This window comes from Cnephaeus nilssonii (assembly GCF_951640355.1).
Source record: "Cnephaeus nilssonii genome assembly, chromosome: 22".
In the NCBI taxonomy this organism is placed as follows: Eukaryota; Metazoa; Chordata; class Mammalia; order Chiroptera; family Vespertilionidae; genus Cnephaeus; species Cnephaeus nilssonii.
This window is the reverse complement of record NC_137093.1, coordinates 21724314-21736767: the sequence shown is the minus strand read 5'-3', so window position 1 is coordinate 21736767 and position 12454 is coordinate 21724314. Positions and strand designations below refer to the sequence as shown.

The following is a 12454-nucleotide window of genomic DNA, read 5'->3' as shown; positions in this document are numbered from 1 at the left end:
TTGACCGATTTCAACCAGGTCACGGTCATTTGCAGACAGCATGGTTGAACATCCACCCAGAAACGTGCACACGAGACTGTTTTCATTAAGATGAGCACATATGAGCGATGGATGATCAAATCACAGAGCCCAGGTTACCCGGCGTTTTTGGATTTGGGAGGCCTTTGGGAACTCATTTTCCTTGGATTTAGGAGAGGGTACATGGACAATGCTAGGTAGAACGGGGGTTGGCTCTGGTAATGGGATAACTTGGATAGAATTCCCAGACTGCTGTCTGAAATCACTGTCTTGGCCAGGGTGTTGCATGGTGGCTTCGGAGGTACTACTATTCATGTCCCGCTGGTACTGCAGGAGAGAGAAGAATCCTGCGGAAGAGAGAATCCAGGGGAGGGCGACAGAGGAACAGTAGATGTTTCATGAAATAGTCAAGAAATATTTCCCTCTGTGTTGGCAGAGAGACGCTGACCCAAAGCCCAGGGGGGGTCTCTTTGGAACCACCCCAAGAAATTTGGAAGGGGGAGGACGGATGCTTCGGTGGAACAGACTAAAATTGGGTGCAGAAGAGTTTAAACACTTCTCAACAAACACAAGATGGAGGATTCTTTTTGAAAAGGGACATGCATCTGAGTTAGGAATTTCTAAGTGAAATTTTAAAGCTCTTTCAGAGCCATTCGTCGGTTTGGCTCAGTGGATAGAGGTCGGCCTGCGGACCAAAGGGTCCCAGGTTCCGTTCCGGTCAAGGGCATGTACCCTGGTTGCAGAGTTCTTCCGGCCCAAGCCCTGGTCGGGGCTTGTGCAGGAGGCAACCAATCGATGTGTTTCTCTCACATCAATGTCTCTCTCTTCCACTTTCCCTAAAATAAAAAAAAATAAAAAAATCAATGGAAAAATATTCTCGGTTGAGGATGAACAAAAAACAAAAAGAAAACCACTTTTAGAAAGAAGGGTCTCCAATGTTGGTGGCTGAACATTTAGTATTAGAGATTGCTTTTCTCTGATCTAAAACTGTCTTGGCAGGACACTGCCCCCCCCCCCACCTACGTGAACATTCCATGCTATGCATGCTCTTTAGTCTTCCCTGAGATGGGGAGGGTGTGAAAGATGGTAGCAAAGGTGGAGATAAGGAGCTGCCCTCTTAGGCAAGCATGTTGACCGTGTCACCCAGTCCTGGTCTCCAGCTCTGTCTCTAGAGGAACTGTCATCAGAGAGTGAGTCCACTTGAACTTTAGTCCCTTAAAATGCAAGGATCGGTACTTTTCTCTTATTCCCTTTTCCCATCCTTTCACTCTCCCTCCTCTCCAGGAAAGGTTGGTTCTTGTTTACCCATCAAAGGCCCTCAAAACACTCACCGGAGGCAAAATGGAAGAAAATACTAAAGTAGGCCGTGGAAATGTTCCAGGTGAAATGATAGTTAGAGTAGTACACGGATTTGCCTTGCCTTAGCTTTATGTGATACAGGAGGAGTGTAGAGAGCAGAAGGGTACCTAATGGCCAAACAAAAGGAGGAAAAAAAGACCCTTTTAAGTGATGCTTCTACTCATCTTAACCCCCAGATAGGCCTAATTTCAAAGCCTCCACCCTGTACATATGCACCTCATCCAGGAACCTATCCCATGTCCGTGGATGGTTCCATTCAGAAGCTGCAGATCGGAGCCAAAAATCTGGGAAGGCCACATTAGTCAGAAACTACAGGCTGGGCTCACAAACCAAGTCCACCTCCACGCCCGTGTTAGGGGAGCCAGGGAGTCTTACCTGTGAAGAAAGTGAGGAAGGCAGCCGTGAAGGTGACACACGCAGTTTGAGGAAACATATAGGTGAATTCCAATCCCAGGTAGCAGTTGTGGCTGTAGGACAAGCTGAGGACCACAATCAGCATGACTCTGATCACTTCCATGTCACCTGTTGGAAAGCAGACGCTATCTTGAGAGAAGGACAGGTGTTTCTTCTCGGCTCATTTCCACCCAGGGCCACACATCTCTAGGTCAAAATGGAAATGGGGGGGGGGGGGGAGGTTTGATTACATAATACCGACAGAAGTGGGGGTGATGAAGAAGCAGGAAACCCTAAGCCCAATGGGAGAGAGAACCCAAAGAAACCGTTTCTATCTTGGTATCTCTGTAAGCTTCTTTTCTCCTCCTTCCCTTTCTCAGAACGCATTGCTTAGGAAAGACTCGAATTTCTCCTGTCCACCTCTGCTGTCAATATAACCAACTTTCCTGGTTGCCCGTTGCCTTTCTTTTATACCCTTCTGTTCTTGCTGTGCTGGGTCACCCTGCTGCTACTGCCAAGACGTCTCAACTGTCCAGCCAGTAAGTCCGTGAACTTCAAGACGTCTCCAAAACATTAGAAATGGCGAGATTTTTGAACTCTGCCTCGGCTGTATTGATTATGAAAGTGGACCCACTGCAGCCTGAGGCATGTGAACCTTCCCTCTCCACCCATCTTCCTAGGGTCTCGTTCTTACCTTTTGGCCAGATAGTACTATATATCCACGGGCTGTGGATTTTTATATTTGCTCTGGTTTCAATATTTAGTTTAACCCAGTCATCCACCAATATCCCTAATGCCAAGAAGACTAAGGCCCAAGAAGAGATGAACATGTTGATGGCCTGGATATTCCTAATGGAGAGCTGCATGATGGCAAGCAAAGAGTTCAAGCCGAGACCGCCGCCAGCATCTCACATGCCTTCCTTCTGATTTGATTGGTCATAGGAAGAAGAGGAAAACCTAGACGTTCAGTGATCGCTGAAGGCATTGGCTGTGGCGGAAGCTGAAATAGCCTATGGGACCACTCCTATATTGGGGCCAGACTGCTGTCAGGGATGCTAACTGCCATGGAATCATCTGTTGGTCTGACCCTAGACCCTGGGGCCTGGTTCAGTGGAAGGGACAAAGGGGAGTTCTGAGGAAGCTATCAGCTATACGGGGAGATATGCTATCACACGCAGAGATAATGATCAGATACACGGATAACTAAAGGCCTGGAAATAAGTTAAACATGCATGACTAAGGAGGTCTAATTTTATTTTATTTTATTTTTTTAACATGTATTTTTTATTGATTTCAGAGAGGAAGGGAGAGTGGGAGAGAGAGATAGAAACATCAATGATGAGAGAGAATCACTGATCGGCTGCCTCCTGCATGCCCCCTACTAGGGACTGAGCCCGCAACCCAGGCATGTGCCCTTGACTGGAATGGATCCCCGGACCTTTCAGTCTGCAGACCGACACGTTATCCACTGAACCACACCAGCTAGGGCAGGAGGTCTAATTTTAGAGTTAGAATTATAGGTCCCAGGGTTAGTTGATATTAGGCAGAGATCAGTGAAGGGCAGCAAGAATTAAAGATCTTTGACACAAGTGTCAACTAGTAGCATAAAAAAAGAAAAAGGGAATCACCATTCAAAATTTAGGATGTTTTGGAGAAACTTGGTTACCCATTTGGGTAGCCTAAAGCAGTTTAATCAGGTGGGCATCTAGGAACTAGACCAGTGTCTTGAAACTGAATGAAATGGACTGATACACCAAACCAATATTGGACGCCAATATCATTTATAATAATAACAGTGTAATATGCTAATTAGACCAGACAGCCAAACAACCTTCTGGACATAATTCCGGACATCCTTCCAGACGAAGCCTCTGTGGCGGGGGCCGAGGCAGAGGCGGTTAGGGGCAATCAGGCAGGCAGGTGAGCAGTCCCAGATTGTGAAAGGGATCAGGCCTAAACTGGCAATAACCCCTCCCCCCCTTCCCCGTGCATGAATTTCATGCACCGGGCCTCTAGTTTACTTATAAAGTGCAGACAATTATTTGTTAGAATTGCCTTTGTGTCTAGGCAGAGTAAACATTTTTGATTCCTTGAAGAGGCAACCATGGTATACCCTAAGTTCAGAGTCAGAGCACTTGTACTTAAATAAAAAATAAATTAATTAAAGCTTTTTCCTGAACTAAGATGAAAGTCACCTCCAAAACCTCTGTCTGCCTATTTCTTCAACCTCATTGCAGAACCTGGAATTGCTGGATTTCTTTCATTGTCTCAAACACACTATGTTGTTTTTCAGACCTCTGTACACATCTTATTACATTTTATATATCTTTTAAAAAATATATATTTATTAATTTAAGAGAGGAAGGGAGAGGGAGAGAGAGATAGAAACATCAATGATGAGAGGGAAACATTGATTGGCTGCCTCCTGCATGCCCCCTACTAGGGATCAAGCCCTCAACCCAGGCATGTGCCCTGACCTGGAATTGACTGTGACCTCCTGGTTCATAGCTCAATGCTCAACCACTGAGCCACAATGGTTGGGCGTATATCTTTTTTTTTTAAATATATATATTTCTTTATTGATTTCAGAGAGGAAGAGAGAAGGAGAGAGAGATAGAAACATCAATGATGAGAGAGAATCATTGATCGGCTGCCTCCTGCATGCCCCCTACTAGGGATCAAGCCCTCAACCCAGGCATGTGCCCTGACCTGGAATTGACTGTGACCTCCTGGTTCATAGCTCAATGCTCAACCACTGAGCCACAATGGTTGGGCGTATATCTTTTTTAAAAAATATATATATTTCTTTATTGATTTCAGAGAGGAAGAGAGAAGGAGAGAGAGATAGAAACATCAATGATGAGAGAGAATCATTGATCGGCTGCCTCCTGCACACCCCCTACTGGGGATTGAGACCGCAACTCAGGCATGTGCCCTGGCCTGGGATAGAGACCCTTCAGTCCGCAGGCTGACGCTCTATCCACTGAGCCAAGCCGGCTAGGGCGGGTGTATATCTTTTTAATTTTTTGAAACAATGCTCAATATCTTTAATGTTACAAAGGAGGCATTAATAAAATGGCCTCTGGATCCCGGTTTTAAATCCTGATTCTACCACTAAGAAGCTTTGTGGTCTTACAGATGATAATGCTTTCTACTACATAAGAATTTTGTAAGAATTAAATTAATTTAGAGACGTAAAGATGTCTTAAAAAGAGTTCCTGGCACCTAAAGGATACATAGGCAAGGACCATCGTCTTCATTTGGATTCCCTGGGAAGGAGATGCTAAGGCGGAGATTTGCGTGTGGGGAGTGGACTGGGAGTACACCCAGGAGCCACACCTGGTAAGTGCTTCAGGGAACCAGACTTGAGCAGAAGTTGAAATGAGATGCGGTTGCAACCCAAGCAATGTTAGCCAACAGCTAACACCAAGCGCTCTGCATCTGGGGTGGTCCTTGGGAGTCATCCTGACTGGAGCAAGAGAGTTTGTCGTGGAATGCACGCTGCTTCTGGACAGTCCTTTATGTCTTGGGAACTGCACGCCTTCGCAGTCAGCATTTCTGGTGGCTGTGGGAATGAGTGCTCGCCCTTCCCCACTCCTGTATCAGGGGCCAGCGTGCTGTGAGGGCTGCCAGCTGCCATGGAGTTGTCTATCGGTTTGACCCTTGACCCTTGTGGACTAGTGAAGCAGAAGGACCATGCGGGGAATAGGGAGCACACTAAGACAGTTTATGTTATTACATGCTTACATATTGATGCTTATATTGCTACTAGAAGCCCGGTGCACGAAATTCATGCACTCTGGTGGTAGGGAGGAGAGGGGGAGGGTCCCTCAGCCCAGCCTGCACCTATCACAGTCTGGGAGCCCCACAGTCAATCACCCCCTATAGGCTGCTTTCCCGTTCCCCGCCCACCCGCCGCAGCGCCGCTGGCTAGGTAGCCTGGGCCTCCCTCTTTGGGGCAATCGTGGAGTCCCCCGATTGATTGCCCTGCTGGCCGATGGCCTGGGCCTCCCTCTGTGGGGCGATCATGGGGCGATGGTCGGGCCCCCGAGCAATTGCATCACACCCACCTTGGCTGGCCTGGCGCCAGTGGGTGTCATAACGTGGTCGTCTGGACGGTCTTTTCGCTGTTCGGCTGTTCGGTCGATTTGCATATTATGCTTTTATTATTATAGATACAATAGATCCCCAGGAGTAGGATTTCTGGGTGGAAAAATGGATGCCTCTTAAATTTTTTTTTAAATTCTCACCCGAGGATATTTTTCCATTGATTTTTAGAGAGAGTGGAAGAGAGAGGGAAAGACAGAGAGAAATATCAATGTGAGAGAAACACATTGACTGGTTGCCTCCTGCACACACCCTGACTAAGGCCGGGGCTGAGGAGGAGCCTGCAACCGAGCTATGTGCCCTTGACCGGAATCGAACCCGGGACTCTTTGGTCTGCAGGCTGATGCTCTATCCACTGAGCCAAACCGGCTAGGGCGCCTCTTAAATTTTAATAAGTAGTGACAGTAAATACATAAAGGTTTAGCCAGATGGCGTTGTCTCTTCGAGGCTTGGTTTGCAACGTTGAACATTCATTCTTGGTGTGGCTGAGAAGACCCGAACTACAAAGACAATCGGTCCTTTTCAGAGCCATGTGGGCAGTAACCACAATGAGACCACCTTCCCCCAGCAACTCAGTGATTCTCTGGATGCCATGCTGACGCCATTGTAATAACCTGGTTATTATTTAACAGACAAGGAGAAAAGGGAAAGCCACGCGATTCTCTGGGTGCGATGCCACGAAGCACAGAGTTTCCGTTCCACAAGCACCCGCTGCTGACTTAGCTTTGAGCACCATTCCGGACCCAGCGCAGCTGAGAAGGAACCTGAGCCGATGGGGAGTTTTCTGTTTCCCTTTGCTCGGCACCCGCACCCTTTCCAGCCTGCCTCTAGGACTCCAGAAGCTCAGCTCTCCCAGGCACTCTCATCACCTCAGCCATCCTTGGTGGTGCCTCTCTTCCCCCAGATGCAGCAGGCCATTTCCCTGGGCAGAAGGAATAGAAGCAGTTTCACGGAGCCTCCGTTAAGTCTCTGAGGTTAGGCTGGGCCTTTTAATCAAGAAAGCTTGGCTGGTACCCCTGACTTTTGGATCCAGATGTCTGCCATCAACATTCAGGTTGAATAATCCTTCCTGGTAAGAAACAGATCATCAGAACTGCTCACTGACATTCTCCTACCAGTGGTCGGCAAACTGCGGCTCGCGAGCCACATGCGGCTCTTTGGCCCCTTGAGTGTGGCTCTTCCACAAAACACCACGGCCTGGGCGAGTCTATTTTGAAGAAGTGGCGTTAGAGAAGTTTAAGTTTAAAAAATTTGGCTCTCAAAAGAAATTTCCATCGTTGTGCTGTTGATAGTTGGCTCTGTTGACTAAGGAGTTTGCCGACCACTGTCCCAAACGTACTGCCCAGCTCAGCCTGGCCTTCCCAGAAAAGAACACACACAAGGCCACACTGGCTCATGTATTTTACCACGTTAGCTTTAAGACATGTTCCCTGAATGTAGGCCACTGGTGGGGGTCAGAGAAGGTAGTATCCAAACCAATTACTGCCTTAAAATTGTATTGGGAATTACAGAGCACATGCTCCCTGTAGGGCTCATGTGTGATGGAGAATCACAGAAAGGAAGAGGCTTCAGATAGACTTGGAAATGCTGCAGGAGTGGGATGCTTCACATACAGGCTGCTATAAGAAAGCATGTGGGCCTAACTGGTTTGGCTCAGTGCCCTGACCGGGAATCGAACCAGGGACCCTTTTAGTCCACAGGCCGACGCTCTATCCACTGAGCCAAGCCAGCGAGGGCTCCACTACTGCCCCTTGTTCCACCTCAGTTACCACCGCCTCCGCCATTCCTTCCTCCTCCCTGCTCTTCCTCCTTTCCCTTCTTTCTCATGAGACCTTTCCACCATCCTTAACACAAAATTCAGTGCCATTTTCATTTCTGTACTGATCTCAACACAAGGTTTGTACTAGAGCCTAAGCTGAATGGGGAAAATGACTAACACAAAAGATTCCCTAAATCTAGAAGGCAAAACAATAACGCCTTTTGAACTTAGAACCTACCCACAACATTTTTTTAAAAACCTACTGTATTCGTTTTCTAGAGCTGCTGTAACCAAGGACCACAAATAGTTTGCTTCAAACAACAAAAGATTATTGTCTCACAGTCTGACTTCATCTGAATTTGTTGAAATTTGAAAAGACTCTATTTCCAAATAAGGTCATATTACATGTCGTTGGGATTTAGGACTTACTCATATCTTGCTTTGGAGGGCACAATTAAATCCATAATTTACCTCTTGTAAATTATTCTATAGCCCTGGCTTAGCTACGCTTTGTATCTCAATCGAGAACAAACTTGCTGTCAGCTAGATGGCAATGTTTTGTCTTATTCCCTGTAATTCCTGTGGGTTCATTTTAGGTTTAAGATAAATATTATTATAATTTTACTAGAGGCCTGGTGCACAAAATTTTGTGCACTGGGGGCGGGGTCCCTCAGCCTGGCCTGCACCCACTCATAGTCCAGGACCCCTCGCTCCTTATCACCCACCTGCAGTGGAGGCGGGAGAGGCTCCCACCACCGCCACTGCACTCACCAGCCTGAGTCCGGCTTCTGGCTGAGTGGCGCTCCCCCTGTGGGAGAGCACTGACCACCAGGGGGCAGCTCCTGTGTTGAGTGTCTGCCCCCTGGTGGTCAGTGCGTGTCATAGCGACCGGTCGTTCCACCGTTGGGTCGATTTGCATATTAGGGTTTTATTATATAGGATTTCCCCCAAGAGTATTTACCTGTAAATGGGAGATTATCTAATCCATAAAACTCCCAGTACTGTGGCAGATGGTAAATAAAATATGAGCCCTACAGGGAGCATGTGCTCTGTAATTCCCAGGGGCTTGACCTGATCGAAAGACTCATCACTCCAGCAAAGGTCAGGGCATCTGTGTGTTGCTCATGCTGATGAATTCCTCACCAATCCACCCTTCGGTCTCTTTTTCAAGCATTCCCTTCTCTAGTGCAAGTCCAGTGATCACTTGTCAACCCGTGATGCGGAGACTTTAAATGATGTTGATGGCTTCGCCTCTTGCCAATATCATTTATTTTTATTGTTTATTAGTGCCCACATGCCCCTGCTTTTCGCCACAAAGAAAATCAAGTGTGAAGTTAAGAGCAAGATTCATTGACTGAGATTTCCCCAAGCAACACACAGAAAAATGACCTTCATGATCATTATAGGTAACGCTGTTGTGCCTGTCGAACAATGTGTATTTCGTTGCTTAGCAAATAGCCTTGATAGTCCCTATGTAAATTAGTGCCTAGTCTCATGTTATTATGCATGGTTCCTAGAAAGGCAACAACTAGAATTATGAATGAACTTGGGGGTGGGGGGCGGGTGTGAGAAAATGTAGAGTAACAAAGCAGGAACTCTATCAATGAACAGGCATTTCCTGGAGGCACATGACCTTCCCCTGAACTTGAAGCCTTGTATTTGGGGGTGGAATTAAGCTGCTTTCATTAAACCAGCTGGACCTGACTCCCTCTTGTCACCTGGGGCTAACTGTCAAACTCTACCCTGAACGAAAACACAATGAGTTTAGGTTGGCCTGATAAATCATTTTTTTTTATTTGTGTTGGTCGTAGGTGCCATGTTTCAGGTAGAAGGCACAGAGTACCATGGAGAGAATGGCCCCCAAAAGGATTTCCTTTGTGGTGTTGTAAGTGGGGCTATTGTCCAGCCATAGTGGTGCATACTGTACATGTTGTTGCTTCTTAATCCTGGCAACAATTCTGTGGAGCTGGGTGTCACAGGTTGGGTTCCTAAGACAGCTGGCTATGAGATAAAATTTGGAAAGTAAAGTGCTTTGAAGAAGTGTCTTTGGGATCAAGACCTGTGGAAAAAAGGAACATGAAGAAAGAATGGAAAGAGGGAGAATTTGAACTGGGACAGAGGCCTCCAAAATTCAACAGGCATGGAAGCATGATAGTCCTTCAGAGTTATCCCAAGTTGGGCCCAGATGAAAACGTCATACAGGCCCATACCCATCAGTCATGAATGTGGACTGAGACAAGACATGACTCTGGTAGGACCACTCCTCTGCAGTGCAGCGGACAAGATCCCTAAAGGGACTAAGCTCTAAAAGCTGTTGCCATTGCCCTGACTGGTTTGGCTCAGTGGATAGAGCATTGGCCTGCGGACTGAGGGGTCCCAGGTTCGGTTCCAGTCAGGGGCATGTGCCTTGGTTGCGGGCACCTCCCCAGTGGGTGCTATGCGGGAGGCAGCTGATTGATGTTTCTCTCTCATCGGTGTTTCTAACTCTCTATCCCTCTCCCTTCCTCTCTGTAAAAAAATCAATAAAATATATTTAAAAAAATAAATAAAAGCTGTTGCCAAAATAGTTGAGGAAGCGATTTTTCATCAAACGGACAGCTGGGTGGTGTGTCACAGTGTCCACCATGGAAGGTAAGTTTATCATTACTTTAGAGACACAGAAAGAGAAGCTAAGAGAAGGTCATTGTCCAGGGTTGTCATCATATCATCTTCATCATCATCACCATCATCATCATCATAATGACAGTTACTATTGTTCAGGACCTTCTCTAAGCCCTTCACACGTGTCCTTCGGAATCACAACAACCCTGTGGGATAGGTAGTATTATAACCCCCCCTTTCACAGACAAGAAACGGAGGCACAGAAAACACAAGTAACTTTCCACAAGTAACACAGGTAGACCTCGGCGTTCAGCCCAGTATGGGGTCACGCTCTTACTCACTACACAGTCACGCAGCTCTCGGAATGTGAACCCAGAACTTTCTGAGCTTCAAGCCCATGCTATTCCTTTTAAAATAAGCTGGTTTGTTTTTCTCTCTCTCTCTCCTTCTCGCTTCCTCTCTGGGGAAAAAATAACACACACACACACACACACACACACACACACACACATATAGAATATATATATTTGACAGTGAAAGAAAAAATTAGTCTTAACCACACAACAAAGTTAAATTGACGATTCAGTGACAGCTAATCATTTGTAAGAAACAACAGATGCCCCTACAATGAAGATATATTCCATGGTGGGTTTTTTAAAGCACACTTAACAAACTGAGTAATGCACTATAATGATCATGCTGATCTTTCAAACGTGTATTCGGAGCTTGTAGTAATTTTCCCTCTGAGGATGCCAGAGATTCACTTAATTGGTGATGAAGTTACAGCAGGAGGCGCGTCTTCCACACCCACCGCCAGTGGCTCCGGACAGTTCGGAGCGAAGGCCTCTGGGTGTGGAGGGGTGGAGGGGCCCCTCCGTCCGATGAGCCCAGGCTACGGAAACAAACCCTGGCTGGTGACGACAAGTGTGAGGTGGATGGTGGATGATCTGGGGGGTGAGCGACCGGCTCTCCCTGATCCCTGCAGGACACAACAAGAGGCTGGGGGCACAGGCTGCAGAGGAGGAGACTTGCCTGAGATCCCAAGGACCAGGTCCGCGGCCGCCTGGAGATGAGGGCCAGTCCTTCCAGGCTGAGGCCCGGCTGCCCAGGCAGGTCTGGAACCAGGGTCTGCCTGGGGAAGGGGAGGGGAGCAGCGGGAAGGAGAGGGGTTCCCAGCAGTCCTGCTTCAGGTCCAGTGGAGTAACGGGACCTGCCCACTGGGCAGCATTAGCCAAAGGACTCTGCAGACACTGGAGCAGAGGAGAAGGAGGTCCCTGAGCCGCGTCCAGACCCGCGGAGCCATCCTGTGCTGCAGTGACCGGGGAAGCCTGCCTGTCCAGGCCACGTGTCCGGTGGGCGCTCCTCCCGCAGGGAGGGGCTGGAGAACAGCTGGTCCCACTGCCCCCTGCTGGGCTCGGGGGTTAAGATTCTCCCAGGCCCAAGCTCATTACGAAAAGTCACTTGATCCTAAAGCTTTGCTATTTCTGTTAATGCTGGGATGACCTAAGTGTAGCTAAGAAAAGACAGGAGTTTAGCTCTGGCCATTTTATAGGTGAAAACTAGGTTCCATCACTCTCCAGAGTTGCTCTATTCCTTTAAATATAAATCAGAATACTCACTGTTGCCTGTAAGGCCCGATGCTGTGGGCCCGGGCCCTCTGCCGGTTGGTCTTCCTCCATCGGAAGCCCTTCTGCTGAGATGAGGGCTGAACACGGCCCAGCCCCTTGCCTGGGGCCTGTCTTTGAGCCCCACGCCGGTGGTGGCGGAAGCTGAATTCACAACAGGTCAAATGTGGCTCCTCTGGGCTCCTCTGGTTCATCGCTCACCAGAGCCGGAGACAGCTGGTGAACATTCTTGGCATCAGCGCCGGCAGATTCTTGAAGGAAGATATTAAGTTGGCTCAGCTGTCCCGTTTCTAGGCCAAGATAGCAAACTTGCATAGCTAAGGACTCTTGGATGTCTGTGGCACTGCTTCTTGACAGTGAAAGGTGCATTTTTAGTTTAATAGCTGGAAGCTATGATTCGCAGAGATGCATGGGGGGGGGGGGGGGGGGGAGGGAGGCGGAGAAGGAGGAGGAGACTTGGCCCCGAGCTGAATTCTGTGCACCAAAGCCTGCCAGCCGGCCTCATTTGTATCATCAGCAGCAGCCTCGATACAGGCTCACGAAGCTTGGCTCTCCCCAGCCTGCGAAGTTCAGCTAAAGCCAGAGGAACCAA

The 12454-nt window shown here is 48.0% G+C and overlaps 1 long non-coding RNA gene across 1 annotated transcript; it reads right to left on the bottom strand.

Annotated features, from left to right (window-relative positions):
- Window positions 1–1359: 1359 nt before the first annotated feature.
- On the bottom strand, window positions 1360–12025 carry LOC307093971. Its single transcript, XR_013813022.1, has 3 exons — window positions 11857–12025; window positions 1753–1899; window positions 1360–1484 (listed from the first exon to the last, which is right to left on the bottom strand). It is a non-coding gene; the product is annotated as an uncharacterized lncRNA (long non-coding RNA).
- Between the last annotated feature and the right edge of the window lie 429 nt (window positions 12026–12454).